Source organism: Cygnus olor, chromosome 1, assembly GCF_009769625.2.
Source record: "Cygnus olor isolate bCygOlo1 chromosome 1, bCygOlo1.pri.v2, whole genome shotgun sequence".
Classification (NCBI taxonomy): Eukaryota; Metazoa; Chordata; class Aves; order Anseriformes; family Anatidae; genus Cygnus; species Cygnus olor.
The window spans coordinates 41,880,855-41,895,206 of NC_049169.1; the positions used below are offsets into that span (position 1 = coordinate 41,880,855).

At 38.8% G+C, this 14,352-nt stretch overlaps 1 long non-coding RNA gene across 1 annotated transcript; it reads left to right on the forward strand.

The window, feature by feature from the left end:
- Positions 1-9,258: 9,258 nt before the first annotated feature.
- Positions 9,259-11,403, forward strand: LOC121065666. Its single transcript, XR_005817248.1, has 3 exons — positions 9,259-9,517; positions 10,520-10,654; positions 10,914-11,403. It is a non-coding gene; the product is annotated as an uncharacterized LOC121065666 (long non-coding RNA).
- Positions 11,404-14,352: the final 2,949 nt, after the last annotated feature.

The following is a 14,352-nucleotide window of genomic DNA, read 5'->3' on the forward strand; positions in this document are numbered from 1 at the left end:
TTCCCACCTCCTTGTCATTCAGGTGTGACAAACAAGATCAACAGCAAAGCTGTCTTTAGGAAGCTGAGCTGCTTCCTCCTCCTGTGAGTCTGCAGCAGATGTAGTTACATTGCAAAAAAAAAGCACAGAAATCACTTTGCAAATCATCTCTATCAGTAATATCAGCTCACTTAGGAAATGCAACCCTGACCACTTTCACTGAGTCTGAGGCAGACTCTCCCTCTGTCACAATGCACGGTCAGTGAGGTATCAGCAGTGACAGGTGTCAACACAAGACAGACAAAGACTGCCAAAACCCAAGGACAAAATTACAAAAAAAAAAAAAAAAAAAAGAAAGAAAGAAAACAGAGCGTAGCCATTGAAATGCTTTCAAAATAAAAGGCAATAGAATTAAAACAGGAAATGAGGGAACACGAATCTTGCAGTCATAGAGATGTGTGGGGAAGAATCAATGGCCAAAGAAGGTAACTATTACTAACCTTGCTATTGAATGAATATATAAAATGAAAGAGGTTGGATAGTGCTACAACTCTGATGAGGATTTTAAACAATACAAATATGGCTATTCTAGGAATGCTGAAAATCCAAGCATTATGAAGGAATAGTTCTGGCCTTCGTCCTGAAATTACTGCAACATTTCTGATCCTGCTATGGAATAAAAAGTAACTACTACCAGGTTGCTCAGTCCTGGGTGCTAGGGATCCAGAAATATAGCCGAGTAATGACATTGATTCATTACGGTACCTAAAGAAATCAGTCACCTTCTGGATTCTGGTTTATAACTCTATTTGTTGTAGGATTCATCAACACTTATGTTTATCTCTTTGCAAATCATCTGATATCATTGACTGGGAATGGTAATGCTACCCATTATTATTAGTAATAATGAAGGTGTGATTTTTTTTTTTATTTTATTTTTTTTGTCATTGCAAGAAATACAAGTTCTCTGGGACAGAATCATATCAGTTTCTGTTTTAATACTCGTCATGAACTTTTTGTTTCTTATAAAAGCTGTATTTGCAGATCTATATAGCCAAAATTTAGTTAACAAATAGAGAAAAGCGAGGCCTTTTGGTGAAAAAAAAAAAAAAAAAATTAACTACAAAGCTATAACAAATAATCATAAGGCTAAATTCTTCCCTCTGCACTGCTTGTGGCTAGCTTCTGCTCTAGGCAGCAACTAATAGCTTGCAGCTTGGCCTTGACTTTCTGGAACAGTGGAGCAGTGCTTAAAACATGTTTGAAGTAGAATGAAGAGGCTTTAAGACACTGACGTATACCCCTGAACCTCAGGTAACAAATGCCAGCCTGTGTCTGTGAAACACATTAAAGCAGCTTCAGGGCTGCTGTCGCTCACACTTCTGCCTGCTCCAAAAGTGCCATTAGGGCTGTTGGGAAGAAGATGAATGGAGTGATTCTTCAGCAATTTTTGGTGACTTAGCATTGGAGTGGAGGCATGGCATAGGAGTTGCCATGGCTCTTTTATGCCTTGGTGACAACTTGGTTGCTTATTAAGCCTGTAAAAACTGGAAACAGAGGCTCGTCATCTGGCTGTCAGTGTCTAATGCACTCAATGGGTAATTGCAATTTAACAGGACTAGTGTCCTGATTCTTTCACAATAAGAATAGTCCTGAGGTACAAAATGCATGATTTTCCCTTTTCTTTTGATGAAAGGATAACATAGCTGGAAAATTTGGCTGTTTTGTGGTGAAATATGTCACCAATATACACTCTGTCACTATAGTCTTCAGATTTGCTAATTGCATGCCGATTGGGACCGTTAAGTTAGTGGCTGATGGTCAGAGTCTGAGTTCTCTGAAATCTCGGAATCACAGAATGGCTCGGGTTGGAAGGGACCTTAAAGATCTTCTAGTTCCAACCCCCCTGCCATAGTCAGGGATATCTTCCCCTAGATCAGGTTGCTTCAATTCTTTCCACCCTACTTTGTTCAGAGGGAGTGTCAAGGAAATCAGCCTCTGTTGTGTAATATTCTCCAAGAGCAATGTGCAGTTCTAAATATATTGGTCTTGCAGTTCTCTGACAGCACTCTTCTTAATGAAATTTTCCTCTTAATTGCTGCCAAAATCAGAGGTCTGCTATTAGCGGTGTGGTGCAGAACACACAAGGCAGGATGCTCTGTACACTCAGGGCAGCCTCACCTTCTATTATGCAATGTTTTCTTTAATCCTCCATACCTGTGCAAAGCAAGGTTTTCTCTTTTACTGCAAATGGAATCTATATGCATTATTTTGAGATAAATATGTGCTAGAAAAACTGAAGCACTCTAATGCTCATGTCTATCTAGGTTAATTGTCATGGCATGGCAATATTTGACAGACAGAAAAGATGTTTCTTAGTTAAGAATTTAAGTAGTGAAAGTATTTAAGCTTACACCAAAACTCGTCTCTGAAACTGAATGCTGCTTGGGAAACTGACAACAGAGAAAGGTGTTAACTGACTGTAATGCTGTATGCTGAATGACTGTAAATTCTGGGAAAACAGGTATGTGAAATTCATTAAGGAATAAAGGAAAAACTAATGCAGCATTTCAGACTAGTTTTACAGTCCATAAATGTTCCCGTTTACAATCTCTTTTACATAGGTGGTGATCTATAGTTTTCACAAGTTGGGATAAATAATCACAGTAAATAACAACAGAAGTCACTAAACATCACAGGGCAAATAATATTTTCTCCATCCTTGCATGTACCTGGACACTATGTATATATAATCAACCTGCTAGCAATGACAGTCATGTGATAAATCACAGCCCTATATGACAATCTGTATAGCTATGTAATTGCTACAAGCAAGTTTCACTACACAGCTTGCACTATGACTTCTTTCTGCATTTCCTTAGGCTGTGTTTCCACCATTCCAAATGTGCAATTGCAGATATAGTCTCAATCTACCAGTGTTTTTTTCTCTCTCTTCTGTGTGAATTAGCATTCAAGGCAAGCGTCTTTGTCACAAAAAGAAAAAGGAAGAAAAGGTAACCTGTCTATAAGGAGGTTCCTTTTATATATATATATATATGTATAATAATAATAAAGGTTTTACTTTTCCTTGCTATTTCTTAACCAGATTAAAAAAGCAGAGTGATAATCCATCCACGATAGATGGCAATGTGTCTATGTTCCCAGATTTATAAATAGGAATTTATAATGGAAAAGTTGTTGTAAAGTACAGTTATCTCAGACACATGGTTCTAATCAACAATGCATTAATTAGCAGTACTGAAAAATGCATCAGAAGAGATATCTTCATTTTTTTCCCAAAATTTTGCTCTTGAAGTCCCTGAAATCACTCTACAGGATAAGCAGCAAAGCAGACATTAACCCAAGTTTCATGGATGTGTGATCCATAGTGGGCATTTTTTCTGAAAAAATAATGAACTGAACATTGCTTAAGCCATTAATTTTCAGGGAGGAGGGTCTGTTTCTCACTTAAAAAAAAAAAAAAAAAAAGAAAAAAAAAAGGCTTTAAAATCTCATATTTTCTTCTTAAGGGTGTAATCATATGATTTGTTGCTAAAAAGACTGAGGCATGCAGGTCTAACTTGCCTTTTGGGCAGCTCTTTATTGAACACATCTGAAGCATCTATCCACTCGGAGATGCTGGGATGTCTGGACTGTACTTTTCTGCTTGAGAGCTTTTTTTTTGACATAATAAATGGGGGTCATTTTTGTAGCCACCATCTTTCATTCTCCAGAGTTAGCAACAAGTCCTTCCAGGCATATTTGTAGAAAAGCAGGGCATTTAGAGACAGGCTTTGTTCATTTGAAAATGAAATGAGTTAGGCAATGTGCTCTCCATGTTTGTTCCAAAGGCTAGTATTATTGCTATTTAACCAATGTCTGTCATTTACTGAAATACCAAACCACATATTTAATTTTAATGTTACTGTCACATCTGAATTGATAAGTTACATATGTAAATTTGAGTTCAAACGAGAAATTAAATGGCTAATCAGCTGATCATTACACTCATAGTATGTCATTAGCATTTTAGGTCTTACATTATTATTTATCTTTGACGACTGGGTAGTTTTATTTTCACAGCATGTTATTTAACCAAATTGCTATTTTTCTTGTTATATTTAATTAAAACTTGTGAGAAAATATTTGCAAGGGAAACAAGCAGAATTCATGTTGTTTTTTTTTTTTTTCCATAGTCTGGTTTTTCTCTTAAAGAGGTAGAATGTTAGATAAACATGTCTGTGGATGTAAGACTATGCATATTGCCATCTATATTGCCATCTGCATGCAGTTTAGTCTATTCAAGTAGAGCATTAGGATCTGCAGTCATTTTTGTGATGAATTTACATGAATGGTGTAAAACAAGTCAAGGACAATGTTGATTTGATTTTTACTTTTCCAGTGTTTGTGTTGGATTGTTTTTCATTGTTTGAGCATTCATCACACTTCCATATCATGATCCGGTCCATTTAAAAAATAAGAGGCTACTCCCACAGGCATTAGGGGAGGTTTCTGCTTATATCTGGTTCTCTGGTTCTCTGGTTTGGTCATCAAGTTTCAATCTTCAGATGATTGTTCTCTGTGGGAGACATTAACACATACTTGTATGTTTTTTTCCTTTAACTTTTTTTTTTTTTTTTGTGGATGGATTTAGCAGAATGCGGAATGTTTAAGATTCTTATAAGCCAATAACCTCCTTTTTTTTCAAGACAGAGAAGTGCAAATGAAGTTTGAAGTGAATATACATTATCAGAACTGTCTTTTCCCTTAGAAACCCCAGCAGTTCCTGGCTTGGAGTTGGATTTGGCATTTAGTGAGGAGTAACTTCTTTCTATATGAAAACTCACACATGCTTCATAAGTCAATGTAGATAATTCACACATGCCTAGAAATTCCAGCATATAATTGCCCTGAAAGTGTCATTTTCTCTGAATTTGGAGCTGAGCAGAATTTATTCCTGCCATTGCAGCTCTGGACTGCTGTGATTGTGCACGGTCCACACACCCACACCAAATGGTTTGTGTGTTTCTCTAGTTCTCTTCCTGCCACTCAGTCTGGCTGATTGCAGGACTAAGCTACCCATCTCAAATGCACAGGGGCCAAGGCAGATCTGGGACAAACACACTGGAAAGGTGATTGGCAAACAAAGTGGGGAGCTGGGACTGTAAGTCATAGTGGGGAGCAGAATCTGGAGAGTTTAGCAAGGAGCCCCTGTCAGAGACACTGAAGTGTCTTTGAGCAAAACCAGGAACAACAGAGAGCAGTCAGTGTACTTGGTCTCCCAAGGAGCTTGGAGAATGGTTTATTATCTGGTGAAATTGGGGAGAAAAATAAAAAATAAAAGGGGGGGGGGGGGGGGGGGGGAAGAAGAAGAAAAAATAAGTCTGAAGAAAAAAAAAAACTTCAGTGCCAGTAGGAAAGCAACAGCTGCTCAGGAAGCAAGATTGAGGTTGAAGGAGGTAACTGGAACAGACACAAAATTCAGAAGACAACTGGAAACCTGGGGTAGAGGAGAATGAAAATGTCACTGAGCCACAGAAAGATAGATAACAAGTTTGGGAGAGGGGGATATAGTAGAGGGCAGCAGTGCAGAAACAGTAGATGAGGATTGGCCATGCAAAGAGGTCATTAATGGAATAAGAAGCTTGAGCACTTCTGGGACTAGCAAAGAGAGGAGATGTGTCTTAGGAGCAGCCAGTCCCAGGGCAGAGACAGTTTGAGGAGGATGGGCACAGTGAATGAAGTTTGGAGTTGGTGGTGATCAAATTGTCAAAGTCTGTTCCCATTAAAGATCACTCTTCTATAGCGTCTGGTGCTGGACCTAAGATTCCAGGGTCTCTGGCTGTATCACAGAATCACAGAATGGTTGTAAGGGACCTCTGAAGATCATTTGGTCCAAACTCCTGCCAAGCAGGGTCCCCCTAGTGTGCATTGCACAGGATTATATCCAGGTGAATTTTGAATATCTCCAGGGAAGAAGACTCCACAACCTCTCTGGGCAACCTGTTCAAGTGCTCAGTCACCCCCACAGTAAAGAAGTTTTTCCTCATATTCAGATGGTACTTCCTGTGTTTCAGTTTGTGCCCATTGCTTCTCATCCTATCACTGGGCACCATGGAAAAGAATCTGCCTCTGTTGTCTTGACACCCTGTCTCAAGATTTTTGTATACATTGATAAGATTCCCCCCAAAAGAAAGGAAGAAGATCTTTCCCTTCTCCAGGCTAAACAGGCCCAGCTCTCTTAGCCTCGCCTCATAAGAGAGGTGCTTGAGTCCCCTCATGATCTTTGTAGCCCTCTGCTGGATGCACTCCAGTAGCTCCATGTCCCTCTTGTACTGGGGAGCCCAGAACTGGACACAGTACTCCAGGTGAGGCTCACTACGGCTGAGTGGAGTGGGAGGACTTCTCTTCACTTCTCTAGCCCTGCTGTCAGTGTTCTTCCTATAGCACCCCAGGATATTCTTGGCCTTCTGTACTACTGCTTCCAAAGATGGCTGGGTGTACATCTGTTTCCAGCATATGCTACTTATGCCAGTTTACTCTATTTGGGCTAGGTAATACTAAGGATATGGCAGTATGGTCTCCTTTAGGTGATTTCACCTTGTCAGAGGCCTGGGAAAGGCCTAGGTCATGCTAAGACCACTGGCACCAAATATGCACTAGGATTATGTTAACGCATATATTTTACCACTACCATCAACATACATAAACATGTGGTGTTCCACACTGGTACATGGCTGACACACAGTGATTTTGCTATCCGATATGGATGGTCCCACTTCTCGGGCAAAAATGGTCATAACTATATCAGAAGCTAAAAGTTTGGCTGAATAAGACCTCTCACCTAAACAGTTGGGATTGTTAGAAAATGTGATTCCAAGAAATCGGGAAGCAACACAAACACACACACAAAAAGAACCTTAATGAATAAAATAAACCATAAAGTGAGTACAGTGCCATAGTCTAAAGGCTGTGAGACAGGCTAATGTCAACCCAAATATCATGTTGAACTTGCCTCTTTCCCACATTCTTTGGGGGTGACCTCCATGTGAGGCCTCACCACCAGTCCCCAGAAATCTACACATGTGCCAGTAATTTTCCTACTCTTTCTAAGTCTCCTAAGTCTTAACAGTGCTGAATAACCACCTACCTATCTTAAAACTAAGTCTTGTGGAGATTCACAAATTGCCATTCTCTTCCCTGTCTTTTTTGATTAGGTACCTATTTCAAAGCCTACCTACTAGATTGAGTCTTGCACAATGCAAGGTGCCATTGCCAAAAACTATGCCACCAGTATTTTTCCATAATTCCACTGTCTAAAACATGCACTTGTGTGTGGGAAACTTGACTTAAATTATCTAACCAGTCAATATATTGTAATGACTTTAATGAAGAGCATTCTTTGGCTGAAATAGCTCACTGGTTTCTCCTGAATTTGCTCCATTTTGACTAAAATAGTTAAGCCATTCATCTGAAGTAGGATCAGAAACCAGCTCCCTTGATTTTGCACCTATTATCCACAAGTGCGTGTCCATGAATGCCCATCTGTTAAGTTGGAAGCTTTTTCTGTTTCTCTCTTTCAGTGAATACGTATTTATTTCATGCAATGTGAAAAAGGTTCCACTGGAGAGTTTGTGAATCAGCAAGTTTGTGAATCTTGCTCTTAGATGTTGTACAGGGAGCTTGAAGCTGTGGAAGCCTGTAAATGGACTGAGGCCAGTCTGTGGAGTCTGGGGTGTTGTTTTATCCAGGTTTAAACCAGAGCTTTGTACTTGCTCTCACTGTTTACATCCCTTGGTTTCTGGAGCTCGACCTGGGACATGTGCTCTGATTTCCTGGAGTACTACACACACTTGACTGTAATTGATGCAGTAACAGCTGCACTTTGGGTGGATAAAGTAGTGCATAACTCTGAATACATTGAACATTTAGTGCTCTTGGGGTTCAGACTGAGCACCCAAATGCTGGGAAGGCTACACGCTTGGACTCTCCAGCTGTCAGATGGAATTAACACCACTCCTGTCAGCTCCCAAGGGTGCCCTGAGCACAGTGCGTGTAAAATAGCCAAATGGTACTGTGAAGAGCACCAGAGAAAAACCTGAAGAAGTTTAATCTTGAGTTGTTTTGTTGTGCCTGAAGCCAAATCCTGGAAAATGAGGAGAAGGCGAAACAGCCATGGTTAGCTCATTAAGTGGGTACTGCCCAGTCTGAATGAGACAGGGTCAGGTAGGGAAAACCAGTAGTACGTAGTTGTTTAACTGGAGAATATACCATCGTGTAGATGTACATAAGGTTGAGTACTCTAGTGTTAATTTCCTCATTTCTAAACTTTGGGGTGTTATACTCCATGACCTTTCAATGTAGGTTTTTATGTAATCTTTATATATGACTTTTAAAATCTGACAGATGGCAAGCTTTTGCAGTCATTATCCCTTTATTTCCTCGGAATGAGATCTGGTAGATTGTAGAAAAAATCCTAAGGGAAATGATTTCTTCAGTGGTTGTGTCAGTTAAAACTAGAGTGTACAATGTACTGCAGAGGACAACTCAGCAGTGATAAGTCAGAGGACTGTATGACTTAACAGGGCTTGTTCTGTTTGTGCTTTGTGTGGTTCTGGGAAACAGAGCTAGCTTGTCTCTGTATTATGCTGCTGCTCTGCCTCAGGGAAAGACTGGGCTTGGGCAGGATAAATTAATTTTCATTTGGACTGTGTCTCCCTCCCTTTCTCCTGGCATCACATTTGAAGTTCCTGTGTTGTGTGATCAAAAGACATGTGATGCGCAGAATCAGTCAGCTCTGCTACCATCAGCAGGACTGTGTACAACACAGACAGTATTAGGGATTATGGAGATACTATCTAACCAGTAAAGAGAAGAAAAGCATCCAGTCTTTAATAAAAGGGTTGTATCAGTGAGGGTGGAGAAACACTTGATCGGTGTAGACAAGGTAACATTTAGTAAAAAGATTGAGGATTAACTTTTAAACTCTACCTGATGTGGAAAAAGGGAAAAGGAAAATGTTTATCTTCTGAAATCAAACACATTCTTTTTTCCCAGGACACTGAACATGACTGTACAGAAAAATCTTCATTTAATTTACATTCACTGCCTTACTCCTGAAATATTTCCTTAAAACAGGTTAGCCAGAAATAATCAGGCTTCCCAAAACTTGTTGCTGCTAATTTACTATTAAGGGAGCAAAACAATGTTATTGAGAGCACCTGATGTAGACTAGATTTCTCCCTTCCCTTCCCTTCCCTTCCCTTCCCTTCCCTTCCCTTCCCTTCCCTTCCCTTCCCTTCCCACACTTATTCTCTTTTTCTCTATCTCTGTCTTTCTCTCTCTTCAGGTAGAGTACTGCCCTTCAGCCGCAGTCTCCCTCTAGCATCTTCCTGGACCATTTTTTCCTCTGTAAGCTCAGCCCATGAACATTCAGGTTTCAGTCCAGCTGGCAGTAAAGTTGGTGCATGAACAACTCTCAGTCCTCCTGATATGCCTGGAGTTGCCTGAAGGAAGAAAGTGTCGCTGTCTGAACAGGGTAAGTAACAAGGGATAATCTTGGCAAATATAATTGCTACTAGCATTGTGAAATTTGACGCGATTTCTTACGTTATTTCTAGAGCAAATAATCGATTTCCAAATTGCAGTGATGTGTGTAATGCCTACTCCAGTTAAGTTTGCAAAACACTTATCATTCTAATTTTGTTCTCAGGTGCTTGTAGCTTTAGTGAAGCATTCAAATTTCATTCTTCAACTTTTTCTGGAAGCTGCCCAACCCAATATTTTTTCCAAAATTAAAAATGGAACAAAATCAAATCATATAAGTTTTAACAGCATATCATTTCCAACTACTGGATTAGTTTTCATCGTCACCTCAGATAAACAGTCTGAATAAGTGATAAACTCCTCCTATGCTATAGAAAACTATTTGTTTTTCCTTTTTGTGCTATGTCAGGAAAAGATTTATTTTTTGTAATAAAATAGGGATGCACTGAAATGTCAGACTGAGCAGTACAATTCCTTCAGCCTCTGTATAAGCTAATAATAACAGTTTCCCGAAAGGATGCTAACTCCAGAAACTCTAGAACTGTCTAGAGTGTTACAGAGGGTGAGGAGAGTGAAGGTTCCTAAGGAGAAAGTGAAATTTAATAGCTAATATTTAATTTAATGGGCATAGACTGTTTATTCTTGTTCTATTCCCTGTTAAAAAAGAAATATCATAGGCACAGCTAGGACTAGGTCTCTACTAAATAAATAATGACATACCAGAGCTCTGATTGTCTTTCTAACCGCGTCTCCACTACTGTGTTCCACCCACTTATGACAATGTAAAGCTTGTCTCCACAAATATGGTATTAAGATGAAGCTAACGTGCAGGAGTATCTTTTGTTGTTCTAGAACATCTCTACAGTCTTTCGCAAAAGCTAATTTATGGGATTTCACTGTTCCTTTATCCCAAGACACCCTTTACCACTGAACATCTCTCTGTTATGTGCATGAGCATATACATCTGCTCTGTCTTTTCTTCTTTGGCTTCCAGGAGCTAGAAGGGAGGAGAGGAAACTATTTCCCCTGAATGAACCATAAGAAGAAGTGTTATAATGGCTGATACTACTCAGTTCTGCAGGCATCAAAACAACATTTGGTGATGGCTTTGTAAAATTGTGTTTATCAGGTAAATTTGGCCAACAGTCAGCTTTCTCAGAACTCATTTTGGAATTATGTATTGTGTGGCCTTGAGCAGCTCACTTCTTGTTTTTAATCTAGGTGACAAATGTCTATACACCTTCTATATATTTAGTATTTCTGTGAAAAAATAAAGCTAAAATAGGAGAAATATTTTTTAAACTCTATTTATTAGTAAAGAAATTTATACAGGAGAGAAACACGCTTCTGCAATTGTTCCATATTTTTTTCTATTTTCCAGTCTACAGCAAAGTTCAGACTTTGTATCTCGTTGTTTTGGAGGATAGCTGTTCTAACAAAACCAGAAGCTGTTGCTTGGTTCTTAGATGCTGCTTAGTTGTATAACAAGCACTGCCCTTGGCCAAGGGAAAGAGAAGCTGCTTCTGCACAGCATAACATGAAATGAAGTTGAAAAATGATCTGCCACTTGTGTGAGTGGTACAAATTTATGCAAGCTTTGTCATGGTCAGCAGGGAAGATTAATGGAAGATGGGACTTGAGTCAATCAGTGTTGAAACAAACTGAACCAATTAATTAAATGGAAACACTTAGCAGAGCCTGTATCAATAAATACAGATGAATATTGATGTGGATCTGTAAGATTTGGGGCAGAGGAGGATGAAACAATGTAGAGAATAGAAAACATTTAAAGGGAAAGAGTTTCACAATGTCTCTGCCACTGATCATCTAGAAGGATTAGGTACTGATGGGAGGTACTGAGGCTCTAGGGCTTGCACAGAAAAGCTGGGGCCATATTATTTTTCTGTAATATATTTTATCTATATATATATATAATACAGAATGGCCATGAATTTATGTTTAATCATACGATTATGGCAAAATCCATGATCTGAAATTAAAAATGTACAGCCCTAAAATGCTGTGGGATAGAAAATATATATTGAAACTGTGTTTTTCCCAAATCAGTTATTCACACAGTGACAGTTCATTATAATTGTGTATAAAATGACCACCTCTGTGACTAGGAGAGTTTCTATAGAGCTTCTCATCTGCTGGACTTCTCCAGAGTGTCACTCTATAAACAAAGAAGAGGAGGATATTGATGATGCTAGGAGTCTTAGGACGAATTAGGCAGGGCTTAAGAGATGTTTGGGTTTAACTAGTGGCGTAGCTTTGTGTTTTATGAAGGGGGGGAAATCATGGGCAGTGTTTGAGGGGTTTCTGACGGGGGCAGTAAGGAGTACAGTAGTGCCATATGAATCAAGAGGATTAGTAAGAGGTATAAAAAGACATTAAAATACTTACATCAAAGGAAGTGGTGCTTAGAAGTAAATTCTACAGTCTAGTGTTGTGTGGGAAAGACAATATCTTATTCAAATTGCAGAGTTTGCAGAACTCAGGGAAAAAAATGCTGATAAAACAAACAAACAAAAAAAAAGATATTTTTCTCTTTCAAAAGACTAAAAAGGGCAATACATATCCAGATGAAGAAATTGAATCATTTGCTTCTTTCTCCCCTACTTCCTGACTACAGCATTAGTAACTAAGACATATACAAAAATAATAATAATAATTGAAAAAATATGAAGTTGTCTTAACTTCATTTCTGCATGGCAAACAGTTATCATTGAGGCAGAGGCTTTTTTCATAAAGGAACACTGCTGGAGGGGCTATATATAAGATTCCTGGTATAGAATCCAAATTGAATTAAAGTGGCCTTCTGAGCTGGGATCTGTCCCTGAAAGATAGAAGAAACAGAACAGAATAACATCATGCAGCTTAAATTCATCTTGCTGTATCTCAGCTCCAGGAAGTTGGTGGATAGCATGACCTCAGAGAGGTTCATCTGACGGCTGAAGGGAATTGTTCAGCTGAATGAGAGCAGTCAGGGGGGAAAAAAAAAAATAGAAAGAAAAAGAAGTTTTAAAATGTTGTTTCTAATTCCAGACTGAACTGGAAAGGATCAAAATTGACTCTCTGGGCCTCTGGGCCTGATGCAGTTGCTAATAAAATCATATATTCTCCAACTAACACAATTGGGAACAAATTCAAATTTCATTTCTCTTTTTTATTTTTAAGAGGCCCCCTTTTATTGCCTATAATTACATGAACATTAAAAATGCTCAATATTTTTAGAAGTTAAGTAGGAAAATAAGCCTGCCTTCCCCACTTTCCCAGAAGGGCAATGGAGCTGCTGCATATAATTAATAACACAATTTTGACCAGCATTGTCAAATTTGAGGAAAACGCATCTGTAACTTAACAAAGAAAAAAATTAAATCTAGTGAGGTGGCAATAAGATAATTGACCATAATAAATATATTAGTGCAAACATAGACAAGCTATCTGTCAAATTTTATCCCCTTCTTCATCCTTCGACTTGTTTCTAACCATTGTAGCCCAACAAGACCATAAACACAGGAAATTGTAATGTTTCTGTTTTTAGATTGCCTATAGTTTTGAAGTTTGGTAAATTTTATCAAAGTAACCATTTCAGTAAAGTATGTATGTACATAATGCTGCTAGGAAAAGGCAGTGCAGAATTGTGCTGTAGACCATTCTCATTGCGCTCCACAGAGCCCCATCTATGGGACCTCAGGCTGGGAAATGGACTTCTCAGCCACTCCTTAGTCCTGCACCTTTCCTGCCTGCTTATACTTATTACCATCAGAGAAGAGCCCTTTCTAAACAAAAGACTCAAATAATTAGTTGTGATTTTTTCCATGAATTGCATCCATGTGTATGTCTAGGAGGACTTTATAATAGTTAACATTTACATTTATATAACAGATAAAAATAGATGAGAGTCTCAACGGTTTTACATGTGGATGTGTTTTGTGTCCCTCCCCCCCAAAAAAACAAACAAACAAACAAACAAAAAAAACTTTGTCTATTGCCAAGAGTTCCTCAGAAAGTGAAGGTGAACTAGTGAGAGTAGGATTTGTAAAATGCTACAGTTTTTCTTTACGAAGTCCCCCCTGTAGATTGATGTCAACTGTAGAATTCTTAATGTATTAAAAGAGTGTCTAGATGGTGAAGGGTGGCTGATGCAGAGTGACACTCTTGTAGGCATTATCAGTTTCTTTGCTCTATTGAATTGTTTGCTTCCAATAAAGAAGAAGAGAAAATCCCTTGTTATTCCCACCCCAAGAGCATAGAACTAGTGAGGATTTTTTTTCTGATGCAGATGAAAGAACTTCTGCCCTGGGTGCTCTTAGGAGTAATGGAGTTTGGGTTGTTCACAATGCTGTGTCTCCATTTGAGATGCCTATTATTAGAATTTCTGGTTCCCCTATGTCTCAAAAGAAAGCTAAGCTGAGCCAGTGGGAACCTTCATAACACAGAGACACATTAACAGTCAAGAATTTATAATTTTAGAACAGTAGCAAGCATGCCACTCCCCACCTGAAACTTATTTTTAACATTTTGTGTTTGCTCACAGGCAACTGGTCTGTCAAAGAGTCAAAGTAAGGTTTTTACTAGTTAAGCTTCATAACAGCTCAAGCAGACAGTTTTATCCGATTAGGATGTGAGAGTTCTTTCAAAGAACTAAAATAAATAAATAAATAAATAAAGCCCATGTCCTGATCCCCAGTCCTGTGTCCTGCAGAGCAGAAGTACTTCAAGGGCTTGCTACAGCATGTGACAATAAATGATGCTTCTGTTGATTACCATAGTAAATGAGATGGTGTTTTTCTCTCTTATTCAGAAACACTTTGCTAAAGC